The sequence below is a fragment of the Rhipicephalus microplus genome, chromosome 6, assembly GCF_043290135.1.
Source record: "Rhipicephalus microplus isolate Deutch F79 chromosome 6, USDA_Rmic, whole genome shotgun sequence".
Taxonomy (NCBI): Eukaryota; Metazoa; Arthropoda; class Arachnida; order Ixodida; family Ixodidae; genus Rhipicephalus; species Rhipicephalus microplus.
In genome coordinates, this window is record NC_134705.1 from 23,384,527 (window position 1) to 23,398,401 (window position 13,875).

The 13,875-nt window shown below is 45.0% G+C and overlaps 1 non-coding gene across 1 annotated transcript; it reads left to right on the top strand.

Moving 5' to 3' along the window:
* The first annotated feature begins 8,517 nt into the window (after positions 1-8,517).
* On the top strand, positions 8,518-8,590 carry TRNAT-GGU (transfer RNA threonine (anticodon GGU)). Its single transcript has one exon. It is a non-coding gene; the product is annotated as a tRNA-Thr (tRNA).
* The last annotated feature ends 5,285 nt before the right edge of the window (positions 8,591-13,875 follow it).

Genomic DNA, 13,875 nt, shown 5'->3' on the forward strand with positions numbered 1-13,875 from the left:
TACCTTCGTCCGCCAGTTCATTCGCGGCTGCCACGAATGTCAGCGGTGGAAAAGCCCGCCACATCCCGCAACAGGTTCATTGCAGCCACTTCCATGCCCAGACCGCCTATTCGACCGAGTATGAATTGACCTCTACGGACTACTACCATTAACAACGGCCGGCAACCGATGGGCTATCGTGGCAGTGGATCATCTAACACGGTACGCTGAAACTGCTGCTCTCCCCACAGCTACAGCACAAGACGTCGCAACTTTCATACTCAATCGATTTGTGCTTCGTCATGGTCCTCCTCGAGAACTTCTCGGTGACCGAAGGCGTGTTTTCCTCTCCGATGTAATACAAGCACTTCTTCAACAGTGCCATATAGTTCACCGGAAGAGTACAGCCTACCACCCACAGACGAATGGCTTGACTGAGCGGTTTAATCCTACTCTGTGGGACATGCTCGCTACGCATGTCGCTTCTGATCAAACAAACTGGGACCTCGTTCTCCCATTTGTTACATACGCGTATAACACCGCTACGCAGGTCACTACCGGATTTTCCCCATTTTTTCTCCTGTACGGTCGCGAACCATCACACACCATCGACACTTTACTGCCATACTCGCCAGATCCCTCCGAATACAAGCCTGTCTCGGAAGCCGCTCGTTACGCAGAAGAGTGCCGCAAGCTAGCCAAGCGGCTTACTACATCCGACCAACAGTGCCAGAAGGAGATCCGTGACGACGACCATCGTTCTTAACCAACGTTCGTTCCTGGAGCACTTGTATGGCTTCATGTACCGCCCTGCGCCCCTGGTGTATCACCCAAACTACTCTCCAATTATCATCGTCCCTACCACGTGGTCGAGCGTACTTCACCCGTGAACTACGCCATTGAACCCCTCACGCCACCGAGCGACCGTCGTCGGCGTGGCCGTGATATCGTTCACGTAAACCGTCTGAAGCCGTACTTTGACCCGCTTGTCCCCACACGTTAGATCGCCAGGATGGCTTCAACTTTTTCGCCGGGGGTAATTGTAGTGAATAAGAAAGACGTTGATAACATCAGGTCAGCTATCATCAGCACAAGAAAAAGGCACGAGATCGGCGATCAAGCACCGTCATCTGGGTTCGCCTGCCTTCCTTTAGAGCTACCACCCGCTTGCTGAGTCCTTCAATAAACCCCCTTTACAATATATATATATATATATATATATATATATATATATATATATATATATATATATGTAGTGTTCCTACTTAAAATAACGGAACAGCATTAAAGCTTCAGTATGGAACTGGCGTCCATCTTAATCTGCTTTATTTTTCACTTCATCCTCCTCTTCTTTCCTGCCCCGGCCCTCGCGCTTCTTCATCTTCTGTCCAAAGGCTCATACCGCTTCACCCTTCCCGCTTTCTTTTAATTACCCCTCCTGGGGTAATACTTGAAGACATTCCCAATTGAAGCACATTCAACAGATCCACGTTCACCAGTGTACCAGACAGTCTTCAAAATTCCGTTCTGGGTGGCTGTCTTGGTCACAGAGTAAGGCCCATAAAATTTGGCACTGGAATCTCTTATTCCTTTTCTCACTAGTACGAGGTCGGTGACTTGAATGTCTGGCATGTCTGCTCGATGCCTCTTGTCGAAATTCTTTTTCATTCGTTTTCGGTACCTCTCCTCCTGTGATTTTTGTTGCCTCTCCTCGACAATCTTGAGGTTTTCCAAGAGTCCCAACTCACGGTCTGCCTGCAGAATAGGGGTCTCTCCTGTAGAAGCGTACTGTGGACTGCACCCCAAGCCACTTGTGTAGGATCGGTTATGATGTTTTACGGCTGCTTCTAAAGAACATTTCCATCCCCCAGGAAAACTATCGTACATCTTGATGTGTTGTTTCACGTCCCGTATGGCACGTTCTGCAAGCCCATTCGCCGCAGGATGGTATGGCGCACAGAACTTGATCGATACATTGTGATCTCGAGCCCATCTTACTAGCTTTTCACTCTTGAACGCGGGGCCGTTATCGCATACGATTGTCCGCGTAGTTCTAAACATGTCCCTTTCGAGAAGGGTTATGACGCTATTTGCATCTTCTTTTCCTGCTCGTGCCGCGACCATCCTGGTGCATTCATCTATGGCCAGCAGAAAAGCTTGCGTTTTTCTGACTCCTTCCCGTTTCTTGTTAAGTTCGGCGAAATCCAGGTGAACTACTTCAAAAGGCACGTTCGAGTGGCAAGGTAGTATCATGGTGTCCGTAGGCTGTTTATACTTGACTTTGTGTACTTGACACACATGGCATGAACGAACGTACTGACTAACGTCTTTCTTCATGTGAGGCCACGTAAACCTCTTGACCAACTTGTTGTAGGTACGCCAAAAGCCGTCGTGTCCTCCAGATTCTGGGCTATCGTGGTACAAGTAAAGCACTTTGGAAACAAGAGTTGGTGGGACTTGATACCGACCTTCCGTAAAAACCAGTTGTTCTGAGCCTTCCCACAGCTTCACTTCATTGATTTCTTCAGATTTTTCTGTGTTGTTTTGTACCATCAATCTTGATAGAGCATCTGCATCGGTTAAAAGCGGTCCTGGTCGGTGCGAGATGGTAAAGTCAAATTGCTGCAAGTAATTCACCCATCTGGCGATACGCCCTTTAGTTTGGGTCATATTCAAGAGATGAGTGAGTGCCTGGTGATCGGTGAACAAAGTGAACTTCGTACCTTCCAGGTACGTGCGGAAGTAGTCAACGGCCTTCAGAACCGCCAGTGCTTCTTTTTCCGTAGTAGTGTAGTTTGTTTCAGACGGCTTGAAAGTGTAACTGTAGTAACCGACTACGTGTCGCTTTTCTCGGCCAGATGCTTCAATACATTTTTGATACAACACTGCACCAGTCCCATAATGTGAGGCGTCAGTGTTCAATTCAAAGGGTAAAGTGAAATCTGGTATACGCAGAACGGGGTCAGAAGAAATTCTGTGCACCAAGTCACGGTAGACTCTCTCACATTCGTCACTCCATTCAAAGGGAACTTCTTTCTGCGTTAAGCGCGTGAGGCATCTAGTTTTGACAGCAAAGTCCTTTATGAAAGATCGGAAATGTCCTGCCAATCCCAAAAACACACGCAGTGAATGGACGTCATATGGTTTCTTCAACTGGGAGATCTTCTCGACGGACTCTTGTTTTGTGCTTTTGGTGTTCCCATCGAAGACTCTTCCAAGAAACACCACTTTTTGTTGAAAGAATACACTCTTCTTAAAATTAACCTTGAGATGTGCCAAGCTCAAGGCGTTTAACACCTGAGACAGATGGTCCTGATGCTCAGCCTCTGTTTTGGAGAAGACTATAATGTCGTCTATGTACACATTACAAAAAACACCAAGGAATGGCTTTAGGACGTCGTTCATGATCTTCTGGAACCACGCTGGCGAGTTTTTCCAACCGAAAGGGAGCCGGTTGTATTCGTAGAGATCGAATGGCGTGATAAAAGCGGTGTACATTTTTGTTTCTTCGGTTAGTGGGATCTGCCAGAAACCTTTGCATAAATCGATGCGGGAAAAATGTCGGCAACCCCCGGTCTCATCTATAATTGTGTCGATCTTCGGCATAGGAAATGGTATGAGTTCTGTCTGACGATTGAGAACCCTGTAGTCGGTGCATAATCTGAAGGTTCCGTCTTCTTTCGGTGCGATCGTTATGGGAGAAGCGAAGGGTGATACCGAAGGTCGTATGATATCAGCATCTAGCATCTCCTGCAACTCTTTCTTGAGCCACATCTTTCGCTCCCTTGACATATTGTAAGGTGCTTTCCGGATGACGGTCTTGTCAGCGAGTTCGAAAGGAACCTTGTGGGACTTCATCGCCTGAGGATAGCTTCCTATGCATACAAGTTCAGGGTAGGTCGTTGCGATATCCGCCGCGCACTTGACAACTCGTAGATTATCTTGTCTACCTTGATTTGTCTCGTTCCTTGCTACTCCTTCTACTAGAACCACATCGTCCCAGTACACGTTGATCTTTAGTTTCTTTATATCTGGTCTTGATAGCAAAAAGTCGTACGTTACCCCCTCTATCACCAACACTTCGCTCTCTATTTGCTGACCCTGGAACTCGATGTTTACCAAGGCCCACTGATCATGCAACGTTACTTTTCCATCATAGCCTTGTACTCGTAGAATTCTTCCACTATGCAAGCGATTTGCATCCACCAGCTTGGCATTTATAATGGACACAGAAGCACCGCTGTCTACCAGAGCCATCATATGTTTGTTTCCTACTTTGACGGGAATGTGAAGTAGGCTAGAGCAACTTAAATAAACAGTCTCATTTGGAGTCATCGGGTGGGACTGATCACCCTCGTTTATTAGTTTTTTTTCTGTCGAATACTCCTGAGCTTCAGTGTCGATATTATTCACTCGACCTCTTGGAACACGCCAGGGCAAGTTATCTGTGCGAGTTGTGAGGTGGCTCGGTTCTCGCTGAGCGCGGCTTGACCAGTCCGATTTACTCCGACTGAAACAGCTGCTTGACTCGGCGGTTATGCTTGTTTCCGAAGCTGATGGTATGTTCTGAAGACACGCGAGGAGGTCATCTAGAGTCTTTGGTGACAGTATTTGCACTTGCTTCAACACGTTAGTGTGCAATCCATGCATTATTAAGGCAACTACGGCCGTAGATGGAAGCAAAGGCTCCGCCAGCTTTAAAAGACGGCGTTTCTCAAAGAAGTACTCGACAAGGCAGCTTTGCTCAGACTTGAAATTAAGCGCCGTGTTCCATCTTTCTACTGGATTGCTTCGGAATGCAGTCAAAAACTTTTTCCTCCACTGGCTCCAAGAGTCGTCACTGTCTTCCAGAATGCATGTTTCATACCACTTTCGCGCAACACCTCTCAAGTAAACGCGCATGTTGGTGATTTTAGCCTCATCAGAGAGCCACTTGTTTTTTCCAGCGGCATATTCGTAGAAATCAAGCCAACTTTCTGGATTTGAAGACACACCGTCGAAAGCATCAGGTTCTACGAAATTAGGTGTCGGTCTCTCAGCATTCAGAGAGCTTATAAGAGATGTCATTATTTGGTTTTGTTGAAGCATCTGTTCCTGTTGCAGCTGAAAAGCTTTCAAAACGAGGCTCACCTCTTCCGTCGAAGATCGTGATCCTGAGTGTTTTCGACGCGCTGGTTCAAGAACTAGGTCGTTGAAGGTCGCCACACGCAAGTTCACTTTCACAGCACCTTTCCGTCGTAGTTCAGTAGTGTCTACGGCTGCCTTTTCCACAACCAGGTTTACGAGTTCTTCCGAGCTGAGCTCACGAGGTAGGTCTACCGCTGCTTCGTCTTGAACTTGGTACTTCGAAAAGATGATCTCCTCGGAGGTCTCGTCTATGAAGAACGTCACCCACATGATGGCTTCGATGGCCGGCTGCGCCAAAATAATGTAGTGTTCCTACTTAAAATAACGGAACAGCATTAAAGCTTCAGTATGGAACTGGCGTCCATCTTAATCTGCTTTATTTTTCACTTCATCCTCCTCTTCTTTCCTGCCCCGGCCCTCGCGCTTCTTCATCTTCTGTCCAAAGGCTCATACCGCTTCAATATATATATATATATATATATATATATATATATATATATATATATAGAAATTGGCTTGAGCGGACAAACGTGCGAAAACTTTTATTGCTCCTACGTTTCGGCCGGGGTCCGGCCTTCGTCAGATTCCCTGACGAAGGCCGGACCCCGGCCGAAACGTAGGAGCAATAAAAGTTTTCGCACGTTTGTCCGCTCAAGCCAATTTCTATTCATCACTGGATTCACAGAAGACACTCGCTGGATATATATATATATATATATATATATATGACGTAAGAAGGCAGAGATGGTTAGGAGAAGTAGATGAGCAAGAAAAGGGAATGGAATAAACATGGCGTGTATGAGCCAGGCCACGTCTCCAATACTTCATAGCGTCACACGAGTCGACAGGATGGCGATCTGCCAGCCCCTTCATCAGTCGCTTATCATCGCAGTTCCCAACAAGACGCCCTGACCATACATCGACTACGGAATCATCTCCTAGCAGCACGCAGAGACCAACACCATGTCAGAACCATATGCTGACATTGACATCCCCAAGTACACTGGATCAGCGGACGACAGACCTGTAGAAGACTGGTTCAACCTCTTCGAGCTCCACGCCACCACTGCATCAGGGTAGGAACGGGAGATGATCACCAACTTCACTGATTATCTCAGGTGAGGCATTCAAATTTTACCTCACCCACAACTTTGAGAACAATGAATCTTGAAAAAAGATCAAAGAGATGATCGTCTGTTTTCGCAACTATGATGAAAAGTTTCTTACTGCCAACCATCTGGAAACAATCGCACTCGGTCGCCGCAATTCAAAGCACTGCTCACGCATTGGGACATTAAAAATGAATCGGCCTTTGAAACAAGAGCAATTAAAGTACCCTCTCACTGAAAGGCAGCCAGATCTGTTTGCAGGAAGAGTGTACCTTCAACCGCACCGCACTTTGCAACTGCCCGATCGAAAACCAACCTTTATGTCATCACTGCACCGTAGAACTCACATTAGGGAGCCACACTGTGCACAGTACTTTCCGTCTCGCGCACTTCGACAACCTCCTAGTTTTCCGTTGCTTGGCTCTTCAGTTGCTCACAGCGCTGACCTCGCATCTCACATGATTACTACGGTTGATATAGAGGTGAGGAACCCTGAAGATACTCCGCCAGGCTCTGGCCATTCTGTGCAGATGCATGCACCAGAATAGCTTAACTCGTTAGTTACACAGAAAGAGAAACATTTCCAACTGAAATCTGACCAAACTACACCTGCTGCGGTGTCACCTTCCAGTGCACGGACACCTGGGAGTCTTAACAACACAGGAGATTCGGAAATATCATATCGCACACGTTGCCGAGACCCAGAAGCGTCAATTAGGAACAGCGTCACAAGAGCCTCGGAAGAGTCTCTATTAAATTCAAGCGCACAACCTTCATTACCTGAAATGCAGCATAACAGTCCACTGACTATCATCTGCCTACTGGGCACCACATCAAGTTCCCCCGAAAATCAGTGCCATGATCAAAGACGGCTGCCACCTCAGCTCTTTCCACAGCAACACCATCAATGCCGGCAAAAGCAAGCCCAAAAAGAACAGAGTCTCTATGGGCTACACCAGCAAGGACGACTACGAACGGAAAAATATTTGGAACAACACTCGAGGATTAAACAAAGGCGTCTACAAGCGGGTCAAGTGAAGCGACAACAAAATGAGTATGTCATGCTTAATACAAACAAGTATTCTAATTCAAGACATTTTTGCAAAAAGGAACATCGCACAAGTTTTCTCCAGAAGAGATCAAGATTCAGTCTACAATCAAAGCTGTTCAGGCAACAGGACACAAAGCGACGACGAAGGCGCAAAACCACAACCTGTATTACGGAAGGACACAGAAATCACCGCATCAGTGTTGGTCAACCAACACACAGACTGGTGGCACGCATGTGTACGAATCAAGGCAAAGAGCACGACGCCTACACAAATCATCCTGCTGGATCTCCAAAGCCTTCACACCACGTTCGTTCTTCGCAAGTATACAATCAGTTCCGTCATCTGCAGTTTCCACGATCAAGGTGTACTTATGTGTTCCAGTACGCAACAGTGAGCCTCGTCCACCAGAACTACAGCACTTACCGGACCACTGCACTCTCCTGTGAAGCTAAAGTGTGTTCACGGAAACTTCCTGGGACATGGAACAATCTTCCCTTTTTTGACTGTGTTCACTTTTTAGTCGTGCACGTTCAGTTTACAATTTCTGTTCGTCTGACGTGACTTCTTTTGAGAGGAGGGGAAATCCTGTGACGTAAGGAGGCAGAGACGGTCAGGAAAAGTAGATGAGGAAGAAGTGAGAATCGAATAAACATGGCGTATGAGCCAGGCCACGTCTCCCAATAATCATAGCGTCACACACACCCACACACACACACACACACACACACACACATATATATATATATATATATATATATATATATATATATATATATATATATATATATATATATATATATATATATATATATATATATCAGTCCACTGACTATCATCTGCCTACTGGGCACCACATCAAGTTGCCCAGAAAATCAGTGCCATGATCAAAAACGGCTGCCACCTCAGCTCCTTCCACAGCAACACCATCAATGCCAGCAAAAGCAAGCCCAGTCTGTTAGATCTCAATAATATTGTGTCAAAACACAGAAAAACGAGCCCTTAGGTATACACTTCTTTCCCTTATTTTCATTTAACGAGGGTCTCGTACTGGCAGACTTGGTGTCATTAGGTTGTATACGAGGGACTAGTAATCAGCTGCCCGCTCGTAATAAGTTCGCGTGCTACGTGACGCCAAACATGCGCATAAAAGAGTGGTTCACACTCGTCGCTTGGCTTATAGATGGCACTGACTGTCACTACTACTCCTAAATTCACATATAAACCTAAAAAAAGTGGTTGGAGGGAGGGCCGCTGTGGTAGCTCAGTGGTTAGAGCATCGAACGGGTTATTCGAAGGTCGTAGGTTCGATTCCTGCTCACGGCTGGGTATTTTTTCATCCACTTTTCTTTCTTCTTATTTACATTCCATTGGTTCCAATACCTTCCCCTGTACATTCCATGGCACTACTGTCTGTTAGATCTCAACAATATTGTGTAAAAACACGGAAAAACGAGCCCTCATGTATACACTTCTTTCCCTTATTTTCATTTAACGAGGGTCTCGTACTGGCAGACTTGGTGTCATTAGGTTGTATACGAGGGACTATTAATCAGCTGCCCGCTCGTTATAAGTTCACGTGCTACGTGACGCCAAACATGCGCATAAAGAAGTGGTTAACACTCGTCGCTTAAATTATAGACGGCGCTGACTGTCACTCCTACTTCTAAATTCACATATAAACAAAAAAAAAGTGGATGGAGGGAGGGCCGCTCTGGTAGCTCAGTGGTTAGAGCTCGGAACGCATTATTCGAAGGTCGTAGGTTCGATTTCTGCTCACGGCTGGTTATTTTTTCATCCACTTTTCTTTCTTCTTATTTACATTCCATTGGTTCTAATAACTTCCACTGTACATTACTTGGCATTACTGTCTGTTAAATCTGAATAATATTGTGTCAAAACATGGAAACACGATCCCTTTGGTATACACTTCTTTCCCTAATATATATATATATATATATATATATATATATATTATCGTTCTTTGCGCCTCAGAAAATACTGTCATTACCACCTAAGCCCGTACGAAACATGACCTGCACTACCGAATAAATAATGGACATCACCACCACATCGCATAAGATGCCTAGACACTTTCATAAACGCTGTACAAAGGGACATTTTGCTTGCCTATATAAAATCGTGCCTTACCGCCACAATGTCTTAAAAGGAAAACGTTGCTCCTTAAGAATTGTCGACAAATCGTGACATGGTCATTAAACCAGCTGATAAAGGGAGGAGCTATTGCAATTCTCTACGCGGTTGATTAAATAAACGAGGCCTTCAGGCAACTCTCAGACGCCACCTTTTACAAAGCTTTGCCCTCCAATCCTACCAGCGAATTTAAATCTAAGCTTAAAGACGAACTGATGTCTCTACTAGAGCATGGTGAATTGGATGAAAAGACAGTCCGCTCTTTGGTACCACTGAGTCCCGAAACAGCAAGATTTTACATGCTCCCCAAAATTCACAAGCAGAATAATCCTGGCCGCCTCATCATTTTTGTAATCTGCACCGTCACTGAAAATTTATCTCGCTACGTTGACTGCCTCATAAACAAGATTACAGCCACATTTTCATAATTCATCAAATACACCAACCATTTCCTACAAGAAATTGTAGATCTTCATGTTCCACCTAGTTCATTGTTAGTAATGCTGGATATAGCATCACTATACACCAACATACTGCATAAAGATAGTATTTCTGCAGTAATAAAGACCTATGAAAATTCCCTTTTTGATAAAACGATCGATAAAGAAGCGCTTCGTAATCTTTTGAAACTTAATCTTGAATAAACAATTTTCGAGTTTAACAACACTCACTGCGTACAAGCCAACGGCACCTCAATCGGTACGAAAGCAGGCCCTAACTACGCCAACAATTTCATGGGCATTCTGGAAGGCCAGCATTTAGGTAAAATCACGCTTCTACCTCTCTTTGACAGGCGCTTCATTGATGATGTTTTTCTTGTCTGGACGCATGACGACGCAAGTCTGCTTGGTTTCATTCAAAAGTTTTACAATTTCCTTTCGTCTGTTAAGTTCTCGCACGAATTTTCGCCCACTTCTGTAAACTTTGTCGATGTCACAGTCGTTATTTCCAAAGAACAACTTTTACAAAGCTGCTCCGCAAGCCCACTTGACCGATATCAACTCCTGCATTTTCAGAGAGACCACCTCGGCATTGCAAAATAGGAATCCCTTATAGCAAGGCTCAACTTTTTAAACAATTGTGCTCTGACCTTACAGATTTCATTGGAAATTTTAATTGGCTCAAATGGTCTCTAGTAAAAAGAAAATACCCAGAAAAACTAATAGACGATGCCATAACCAGAGTCGACCAACTTAACCACGCCGAGATTCTGAAATGAAGTGACGGGAACGATAGCTCCATTCAAACAAATCTTGTTCTAACATTTTGATCATTAGCTCCTAATGTATTTGGCATATTGAAACGGCACCGCAATAACTTAACACAAAGTGATTATCTTAAAAAATCTTTCCTGGGCCGCCTCTAGTTGTTTATCGACAGTCAAAAAACCTTCAGGACATGTTAACGTCATCTAGGATTGGTTCCCGTAAAGAGAGTTTCTGCGCACCTTGTAACAAACCGCGGTTGCAAAATATGTGTGCACATGCAAACCACGCAAAACGTCGCGAGCACGTCTTCGAACTTTAGATTGAAGATTCGTGGTAGATTTGACTGTGACACTTATAATGCCGCGTACATGTTGGAATGTAGTGCCTGTTCAAAACAATTTGTTGGTCATACAGAAACTTCCTTCAGAATACGCTGTAATAACCACAAATACCATGTAAATATTCCCTCATCTGCCCATATCAGGACACGTTCGCATGCCAGGCCCCTCTTTCGGCCAAATGAAAGCAACCATTCTTAAATCTGGTTTCCGCTCAAGTCGTGAATCGTAAACTCCGGGAATCATACCTGATAGTCAAGTTTAATACTTTAGCAGATGGTATCAATGAGAATGCAGGCACATTGACTTACCTTCCTTCTACGTAAGTTATCTTGGTCAACAGTACAACAAGAGTACGCTAGCCTGATTCTTTATCACAGAGGAGTATTTTGACGGTGGAGCTTTTCTTTTGAGAGAGCGCTCTTCTGAGAATCTATACAAACTAAAAAAGCGATCTGTTTGTATATATTTGTATTACCTGTCATGTGCAACGCGTATATTTTAGATACCATCTATCTTTGTAAGAAAACAATGGCACTTGTAATGCCACGATTTACACGTGTATCCCGTGAAGCCGTATCACTAGCCAATGAGTGACACAGGGTGATATCCCGCAGTGCTGTATAGATATAGTTTTTATCACTAAAAACCGTTTTTGTGCTGATACAGAATGGCCTTGTTCGTTACACTAGGGGGCGTGTTTTGGGGGGACCTCAATCATTTACATATTTAAGTACGTGATTTCTATGCTCTGTATTTCCAGACGAAGGCCGGTCCCCAGGCCAAAACTTTGAACTTGACTGTGCTGAAGCATTCGTTGTGTGTGAATTACGCTTTTTCTACACACACACACACACACACACACACACATATATATATATATATATATATATATATATATATATATATATATATATATATATATACATCATCAGCCTGACTACGTCCACTGCAGGACAAAGGCATCTCCCATGTTCCGCCAGTTAACCCGGTCCTGTGCTTGCTGCTGCCAATTCATACCAGCAAACTTCTTAATCTCATCTGGCCACCTAACCTTCTGTCTCCCCCTAACCCGCTTGCCTTCTCTGGGAATCCAGTTAGTTGCCCTTAATGACCAGCGGTTATCCGGTCTAAGCGCTACATGCCCGGTCCATGTCCATTTCTTCTTGATTTCAGCTATGATATCCTTAACCCCCGTTTGTTCCCTAATACACTCTGCTCTCTTCTTGTCTCTTAGGTTACACCTACCATTCTTCTTTCCATTGCTCGCTGCGACTTCCTCAATTTAGGCTGAACCCTCTTTGTAAGTCTCCAGGTTTCTGCTCCGTAGCTAAGTACCGGCAAGATACAGCTGTTATATACCTTCCTCTTGAGGGATAGTGGCAATCTACCTGTCATATTTTAAGAGTGCTTGCCAAATGTGCTCCACCCAATTCTTATTCTTCTAGTTATTTAGTCTCGTGGTTAGGCTCCGCGGTTATTACCTGCCCTAAGTAGACATAGTCTTTTACAACTTCAAGTGCATTACCTATCTCGAAGCGCTGCTCCTTTACTTTCGTTTTCTGCAGATTAATTTTAGGACCCACCTTTCTACTCTCCTTGTCCAATTCCGTAATCATGAGTTGCAATTCATCCCCTGAGTTACTCAGCAATGCAATGTCATCGGCGAAGCGCAGGTTACTAAGGTATTCTCCATTAACTCTTATCCCTAACTGTCCCATTGTAGGCAAAACACCGCCGGCAACGCCCTCCCTCACCAGAAAAGGATTGGACACCCTGGTGCAGTATCTGGCCACTACCTCCCACATGCATACGTCAAATATATATATATAAATATAAATACGAATATAAATATAAATATATATGTATATATATATATATATATATATATATATATATATATATATATATATATATATATATATATATATATATATATATATATATATATATATATATATATATATATATATATATATATTGACGCGTGTCTACATGTGGACGATAACGATGATGGGGCATTTAGTGGGCACGAGGTAGTGGGCCTCTAGCTTCTCTCGAGGCTGAAGAAGACGATCTTGTGACTGAGCTGTTCAGGACACGCTGCCTTTCGTCGTCCCAAGGTGTATCTGTGTTTTATTCGCGTTGTACCGCGACACTGGTGGAGGTGCTGGGTCGCAACCCTGTCTGATGCTCCACACGCCCGCTGGGAGCCGCTCATCGAGTCCAAACGCACTGTCACCTGTAGAAACACCGGTGCATCGCTCCAGTCGACGGTTGCGAGGCCTCGCGCCAGAGCTGACTCACTCGCCGGAACCTGCTAGGCACCGCACAGCTCAACCAATGGCCAACGCAAGCCCGCAACAGGTGCCCCAAGGCAGCTTTCCGACGCACCCATCTCAGGTGACCCTCTTTCAACCCCTCGTTCCCGATCGCTTTAGTGGCGGTGCCCATGAAGACGTTCACGACTGGCTTGACCACTATGAGCGTGTTGCCAAGGTAAATCATTGGTCGGAACAGGAAAAACTTTGGCGCGCCTATTTCTACCTTGACGACGGTGCTCGTACTTGGTATGAGAATAGAGAAGGCAATCTGTCAGCTTGGCCCGACTTTCGAGAGAAGTTCGTCGATACCTTCGCCAATATCGATAGAAGGGACCGCGCGCAGCAGTTATTGGAGCTACGGGTTCAAAAACCCAACGAAACCGTTGCAATGTTTGCCGAGGACATGACTCGTCTCTTCCAACGAGCTAACCCGCACATGACGGAAGATAAAAAGTTGAGTTACCTCATGCGCGGTGTCAAGGAGCAGCTTTTTGCCGGGCTACTGCGCAACCCTCCGACTACCGTGGTTGACTTCATTAAGGAGGCTACGGCTATCGAGCGGGCCCTTCATCAACGCTGCAGGCAAT